The sequence below is a fragment of the Tursiops truncatus genome, chromosome 7 (genome assembly GCF_011762595.2).
Source record: "Tursiops truncatus isolate mTurTru1 chromosome 7, mTurTru1.mat.Y, whole genome shotgun sequence".
In the NCBI taxonomy this organism is placed as follows: Eukaryota; Metazoa; Chordata; class Mammalia; order Artiodactyla; family Delphinidae; genus Tursiops; species Tursiops truncatus.
In genome coordinates this window covers 58,785,580-58,794,059 of record NC_047040.1, presented here as the reverse complement: position 1 = coordinate 58,794,059, position 8,480 = coordinate 58,785,580, and positions in this window count along the sequence as shown.

The following is an 8,480-nucleotide window of genomic DNA, read 5'->3' as shown; positions in this document are numbered from 1 at the left end:
CTTTCCAGGCTAACGGCAAGAGGAAGAAGGGAAGGGCGTGTGTCCCTAAGGACACACCGCAGGGGGCTCCACACCACTTCTCTCACATCTTCTCAGCCAGGACACAGTGAGACGGCAGGTGGGCGGGAAACGGAGGCACTAAAATCAGGGAGAATGGATACTGGGAGAACAGCAAGAAGTCTTGGCCACAAGCGCTTTAAAATTTGAGATTTTCATTAGCCAAGTACAGGATCCAATACTAGAATTGCATTCAACAGAATTCTAATTCTAGGCCATCAACTTATAACTGATTCCAACCTTTTCTTTTTTTTTTCTATTCGAAGAACTATTATCCATTGCTACCCAAGGGTATTTAAAACAAGAATCATCCCAGGAATACATTGTACATTGTAGAAGCCCTGAAACATGTCTCTGTGAATGCACAACTAATACAGACATATCGAAAGACAAACTTTTTCTGCCTAATAGAAACCACAGTAAGTATCTTCCTAAGACATTGTTTTGCATCAGGTTTTGCAAACCTGATCCTCCTTCAAATGCATTAGGAAAGTCAGCTACTTCATGGAACCCACAGTGAATGTGAGGCAGGGATTTGGGGGTGGGGGAGACTCCCATCTTATAATGTGAATAATCACACTCTAAAACGTCTGTATCAGAATCTGAAATGTTCACTTCTCAGATTTTCCTAAATTAATACAATCTCACAGATGATTTTAGCAAACTAAAAGAAAGCCTCTGAAATAAACCCCAAATGTGAATCTCATCATGGGTCATCATTTCCCTTTTTAAGTCTCATCTCAGCCATTGCCGTGTGTTCTCCAGTAAAGGCCCCACTGGGAAGACAGTCAGCGGATGTTGCTACTTTCCCATCGACTTGACTTCCACAGTGGGAGATGCAGGCAGATGCTGAGTGGCGATCTTGCTGAGAGGATTCATTGTGCGACCATGCGCACCTCTCATCTTTCAGATGCCAAATGTTCCAAGTAGAAAAATACCTCAACTGGTCACTGAGTGGAATAAGACAGGCGGTGTTGCATTCATGAGCTCACACCTCATGGGTGACATCACACTCTAACCAGGAGGGCCTGTGCAGTTTATAACTAATCAACCCTCAAGCCTAAAATAGACAAAAGTTCTCCCTTGCTGGGCCTCATGCCCCCTCACCAAAGCTGGAGTGCTTGCTCGCTCGAGTTTACAGAAGTCCAGGAATCTGGAGAGCTCCATTAAGCTGGAGAGTAAAACACGCTGGGAGACAGGGGTTGAATTTAACTGTGTCCCTTACCAGTAATGAAACGGCCATCTCAAGAGGTGTGGTTTCCAGAAAGCTGCCACCATGTGAGCGCATTCATCGACCCATCAACATTACTTCCAACCCACAGGAGGGGAGGAAATCTCTTCCTCCGTTTTGTATTTTTCCTCCTCTGAATTTTAAGGGAAAGAGGAAAATTATAAAATCAGGAGACTGCCTATCCCCTGAGACATTTAAATTTAAGCTGGAGCAAGCACTACCCCTGTAACACAGGCAACAATTTCACCCTGGCAGGGAAGTGGACTAAGTGACTTAATGGGTATTTTCCATCTCTAATTTCCATGATTAAAAGAAAGAGGTTGAGAGGGGTACATGTGGAGCCTATTGTGAGTTTGCCAATGAATCCTAATTTAGATCAAAGAGAGCCTATGTGACACTGAACCATAAACACCCTAGTGTGCGTTACTTCAAGGAAGTTGTTAGTGTGTCCCCGATGGCTATTATGGGATATAGTTGCGCTCTATAGGCTTCACCCTTCAATTACTAATATAGAAGAAAATCCCATATAAGAGGGAGGAATGTAAATGAGACCTCTGCTCTTTTGAACATTTTATGCACTTGCCAAATTAAAATTTGCTGTGGACTTTGGTTTTCCCTGAACGCTGTTGGTAGTGATCATTTGGCTCGTGGGATTAAATCTGACTTTCCAAAAACTATTTCCGATCAGCGGGCAGATTTCCAATCTTTGTGCGCGCTTTGCTCAAGACATGGATCATCAGAACCAGACTGGGAACAATTTTTTTGAAGTTTTCAAAGGTAGGGAAGAAATCCTCTTTCATCCTCATCTTTCTTTGTGCCAGGCACTGTTCAGTGCAGGTTGAGAGGGCTGCCACTGAGAGAGGAGCCCAGGGGTCCAGAGGCACAATGTCACACCACACTCGTGCACTGCCCCCAACACGTGCATGTGCTCCTGCGCTTTAGGGACGTGGGTCTGGCTCAGTAAGCACGACCATGCTCAAAGATGTGGGGCTTGTTCATGCTGAGTTTTAATGCACAATTTCAGGATGAGGACAACCACAAAGGTCAACTTGAACAGCATGATTTTTATGCTACTTCCTTCCCTAGGATTCTCCTGTCCTCAGCCTTTTGTAGGGGAAAAGGATTGAGAACAACTTTGCATTTAAATGAGGAGCTGAGTGTAGGTTCACATGGATGAATGGCCCCAGGGTGAGGGACAGCAGCCCCGCCTCTCCAGGGGACTCTTCAAGACCAGCAGCCCTGTGGCTGACAGGGTCTTGGTGCTCTGGCCTGGTGTCAGGCCTGAGCCTCTGAGGTAGGGGAGCCGAGTTCAGGACATTGGACCACCAGAGACCTCCCAGCCCCACGTAATATCAATCGGCAAGAGCTCTCCCAGAGATCTCCATCTCAACGCTAAGACCCAGCTCCACCCAACGGTCAGGAAGCTCCAGTGCTGGATGCCCCATGAAAAACAACTAGCAAGACAGGAACACAACCCCACCCATTAGCAGAGAGACTGCCTAAAATCAGACCAAGTTCACAGACACGCCAAAACACACCACCAGACACGGTACTGCCCACCAGCAAGACAAGATCCAGCCTCATCCACCAGAACACAGGCACCAGTCCCCTCCACTAGGAAGCCTACACAACCCACTGAACCAACCTTACCCACTGGGGGCAGACACCAAAAACAATGGGAACTATGAACCTGCAGCCTGCGAAAAGGAGACCCCAAACACAGTAAGCTAAGCAAAATGAGAAGACAGAGAAACACACAGCAGATGAAAGAGCAAGGTAAAAACCCACCAGACCAAACAAATGAAGAGGAAAAAGGAAGTCTACCTGAAAAAGAATTCAGAGTAATGATAGTAAAGATGATCCAAAATCGTGGAAATAGAATGGAGAAAATACAAGAAATGTTTAACAAGGACCTAGAAGAACTAAAGAGTAAACAAACAATGATGAACAACACAATAAATGAAATTAAAAATTCTCTAGAAGGAATCAATAGCAGAATAATTGAGGCAGAAGAACGGATAAGTGACCTGGAAGATAAAATAGTGGAAATAACTACCACAGAGCAGAATAAAGAAAAAAGAATGAAAAGAATTAAGAACAGTCTAAGAAACCTCTGGACAACATTAAACACACCAACATTTGAATTATCAGGGTCCCAGAAGAAGAAGAGAAAAAGAAGGGTTCTGAGAAAATATTTGAAGAGATTATAGTTGAAAACTTCCCTAACATGGGAAAGGAAATAGTCAAGTCCAGGAAGTACAGAGAGTCCCATACAGGATAAATCCAAGGAGAATCGTGCCAAGACACATATTAATCAAACTATCAAAAATCAAATACAAAGAAAAAATATTAAAAGCAGCAAGGGAAAAGCAACAAATAACACACAAGGGAATCCCCATAAGGTTAACAGCTGATCTTTCAGCAGAAACTCTGCAAGCCAGAAGGGAGTGGCCGGACATATTTAAAGTGATGAAAGGGAAAAACCTACAACCAAGATTACTCTACCCAGCAAGGATCTCGTTCAGATTCGACGGAGAAATTAAAACGTTTACAGACAAGCAAAAGTTAACAGAATTCAGCACCACCAAACCAGCTTTACAACAAATGCTAAAGGAACTTCTCTAGGCAGGAAACATAAGAGAAGGAAAAGACCTATAAAAACAAACCCAAAACAATTAAGAAAATGGTAATAGGGACATACATATCAATAATTACCTTAAACGTAAATGAATTAAATGCTCCAACCAAAAGACATAGACTGGCTGAATGGATACAAAAACAAGACCTGTATATATGCTGTCTATAAGAGACCCACTTCAGAGCTAGGGACACATACAGACTGAAAGTGAAGGGACGGAAAAAGATATTCCATGCAAATGGAAAGCAAAGGAAAGCTGGAGTAGCAATTTTCATATCAGACAAAATAGATTTTAAAATAAAGACTATTACAAGAGACAAAGAAGAACAGCCTCTTCAATAAGTGGTGCTGGGAAAACTGGACAGCCACATGTAAAAGAATGAAATTAGAACACTTCCTAACATCATACACAAAAATAAACTCAAAATGGATTAAAGACCTAAATGTAAGGCCAGACACTATAAAACTCTTAGAGGAAAACATAGGCAGAACACTCTATGACATAAATCACAGCAAGATCCTTTTTGACCCACCTCCCAGAGAAATGGAAATAAAAACAAAAATAAACAAATGGGATCTAATGAAACTTAAAAGCTTTTGCACAGCAAAGGACACCATAAACAAGATGAAAAGACAACCCTCAGAATGGGGAAAATATTTGCAAATGAAGCAACTGACAAAGGATTAATCTCCAAAATATGCAAGCAGCTCATGCAGCTCAAGGTCAAAAAAAACAAACAACCCAATCCAAAAATGGGCAGAAAACCTAAATAGACATTTCTCCAAAGACGATATACAGACTGCCAACAAACACCTGAAAGGATGCTGAACATCACTAATTATTAGAGAAATGCAGGTCAAAGCTGCAGCGAGGTATCACCTCACACCAATCAGAATGGCCATCATCAAAAAATCTACAAACAATAAATGCTGGAGAGGGTGTGGAGAAAAGGCAACCCTCCTGCACTGTTGGTAGGAATGTGGATTAATACAGCCACTATGGAGAACAGTATGGAGGTTCCTTAAAAAGCTAAAAATAGAACTACCAAATGACCCAGAAATCCCACTACTGGGCATATACCCTGAGAAAACCATAATCCAAAAAGAGTCATGTACCACCATGTTCATTGCAGCTCTATTTACAATAGCCAGGACATGGAAGCAACCTAAGTGTCCATCGACAGATGAATGGATATAGAAGATGTGGCACATATATACAATGGAATATTACTCAGCCATAAAAAGAAACGAAATTGAGTTATTTGTCGTGAGGTGGATGGACCTAGAGTCTGTCATACAGAGTGAAGTAAGCCAGAAAGAAGAAAACAAATACTGTATGCTAACATATATATGGAACCTAAAAAAAAAAAAAAAAAAGGTTTTGGAGAACCTAGGGGCAGGACAGGAATAAAGACGCAGATGTAGAGAATGGACTTGAGGACACGGGGAGGGGGAAGGGGAAGCTGGGACAAAGTGAGAGAGTGGCATGGACATATATACACTACCAAACGTAAAACAGATAGCTAGTGGGAAGCAGCTACATAGCACAGGGAGATCAGCTCGGTGCTTTGTGACCGCCTAGAGGGGTGGTATAGAGAGGGTGGGAGGGAGACACAAGAGGGAGGGGATATGGGGATATATGTATACATATAGCTGATTCACTTTGCTATACAGCAGAAACTAACACACCATTGTAAAGCAATTATACTACAATAAAAATGTTTTAAAAAAGAGACACTTAAACTATAATTTTAAAGAAAACTTAAATAAAAAAAAAAAAGATGAGTGTAGAACCAGGCCCTGTGCAAAAGCCAAGATGCTTATTAGAAAGAATGAATACTGCAGATATTAACCATTCAGGGAGATCTGCCATGTCCAACAATGCATCTTGTGCAGTAAAGCAAACTCCTTCTTTGCCATCTGTCTCATACTACAAAGGGATAATAATACTAAAATCATTGCTTAATGAGTAAACTAAGTAGAGGATAATTCCCCGGTAGATCATACTGGTGTTCTTCTCCAAAGGATGCCATATTCTCAATGAGGCAGAGAACACAGGGGAGAGTGTGTGCTCGTGCACAAACGAGGATGCCTAAAATCAAAAACCAGTGCAGCATATGTCAGTATTTAAAGGCCCATCAAAGAAACATCCAACTTTTCAGCTGTAACCCAAATATAAATTTTCCTTACCCCATCAATTAGCAGATTACAAAACTTCTGTAGCAGGAAGGCCATTCTGCCAACAAAGCCGTAGCATTTGGAATGGGTCCAGGTCTGACAGATGGTGTGGAAAAGAGGTGCAATGAGACGTTCCCTATCAGCAGAGGCAACTGTTCTTCCGTGCAGCAAACGTACCCTTCGAAGGGAGGAGCCCCAAGTTGAAGTGCATCTCCACACAGCTGGAGAAGCCTACACACATCCAGAATCACCATAGTAGTCAGTGACAAGCACGACAATGGGCTTGCTTAAGGGGAAGCATTTACAGAAGGAAAATATGCAAAATATTAAATCACCGGAAACCTTGGTTTTGGGCACCTAAAATGTGCGCCCCCAACCCTAAGCCGATGGGCATAAAAAAGCAGAATCACATCTTCTCCAAGTAAGACATGATTGCTAAGTTAGGATAATAGTTCTTGCTCTCTTTGGAATACTGACTATACTATAAACACTTGAATGATGTAACCACAAGGGGAAGACAAAGAACATGTGTTATACTATTATTAAATGCCGCCTGTACATGTCACAGTCTGTTTGCAAAACTGGCTCACTTAGAAACAGCACCTACCCAGCTGCACAGAAAAGCTTGATTCGGGGTTGGTGATCAGTGAAGTTATTATGAATAGTAATAACAGTAATAGCTCATTGGATTTTAAAAGTGAGTTAAAAAATGTAAACACTAATTGACGACTTTTAAATTTCTTTTTAAGAATTTAAATTCGCTTTCATTAAAATCAAAGAAGCAAACCTACTTCATTAACTGAAATATTTTTAGGTCAGTAAAAGTGACTTCATCGCTATTTCTTTAAATTAATAGTGACCAAGCCACTAGTAAGCACCAACAGTACACAACCTTTGACGCTTTACACATGTCAACCTACTTAACCCTCTAAACAGCCCTGCAAAATGGAAAAATTCTCACCATTTTAAAGGTAATAAATTAAAGATCCTAGAAAGGAGCCTGGCCACAGCAGCAATAACTCAAAGCACTGATATTCCAAACCCCGGGGTCTAGCTGGAAGGCTGTTTTCTCTCCATGCCACTGCAACGCCCTCAAGGAGGGAGTGGCTGCTTCCTGCAAGTTCTAAGTCAGACTTTTGCCTTCAGATGAAGAAGTGCTACCTGTTGATGTGCAGATGAATTGACCCAATGCAAAACAACCAGTTTCTTTATGTCCTAATTCCTATTTTAGCCAGCTCCAGGTCTTGGCTAGTAGAACATGATTTTGCACCATGAAGTTATTTGCACCCAAACACAGGCTGGAGTCTTACGTTGAAGCAGCTCTTCCTGAAGGTGTTCCTGCAGGACCAGGAACCTGGTTCCACCTGGATGACTGCCTTCTGCCAAGTGAGAGATATACACAACACATAAGGAGGGCCTGGCACTTTAGATCTTCTTGGTGCCCTTCCTCCTTCTACTGGTGCCCACTCACTCACAGAGGCTGTGGTGGCCAGGTGCTCTTGTTGACACGGCATAGAGAGGAAGACACCAGGGTCATCATCCTGACCACACTGGCTCAATTCTTTCCAGCTGCTTTAGCAAAAGTGGACTCTGCCTTCACACAGAGGATGCGTTTTCTTTGCCATCGTCTTGATCGAACAAAATAGCACATGTCATGCTCTGTCTGCAATAGCTCCCGATGAAAGAGACTATAGACCTGGCAAAGCATTTGATGCTGTAGAGATTTCAGAACCAAAGCAAGGTTCACCCACCAAAGCTGGAGTGAAATTTTATGACTAGCACCACTGTTTTCACTTTACAACGACCTATAAGAAAGGTCGTGATTAAAACACAGTGATTAGGACTTCCCAGGTGGTGCAGTGGTTAAGAATCCTCTTGCCAATGCAGGGGACACGGGTCCGAGCCCTGGTCCAGAAAGATCCCACATGCCGCGGAGCAACTAAGCCCATGCGCCAGAACTACTGAGCCTGCGCTCTAGAGCCCGCGAGCCACAACTACTGAGCCGCGTGCCACAATTACTGAAACCCGCTTGCCTAGAGCCCGTGCTCCGCAACAAAAGAAGCCACCACAATGAGAAGCCTGCGCACCGCAGCCAAGAGTAGCCCCCGCTCGCTGCAAGTGGAGAAAGCCCGCGCGCAGCAACAAAGACCCAACGCAGCCAAAAGTAAATAAATAAAATTAATTAATTAATTTAAAAAACACACACAGTGATTAAAACAATAATTAACTTGGTCATCAGTTTAAACTTTTCAACCCAGGCCCCTGCCCTATATCCACACCCTGAGAAGAGAAGAAAAAGAAAGCACAAAAGCCTCACAGAAGTAACAATTGCCTACTTTAATGCTGGCAACGTATAAGTGACAATTATGTTGTTAA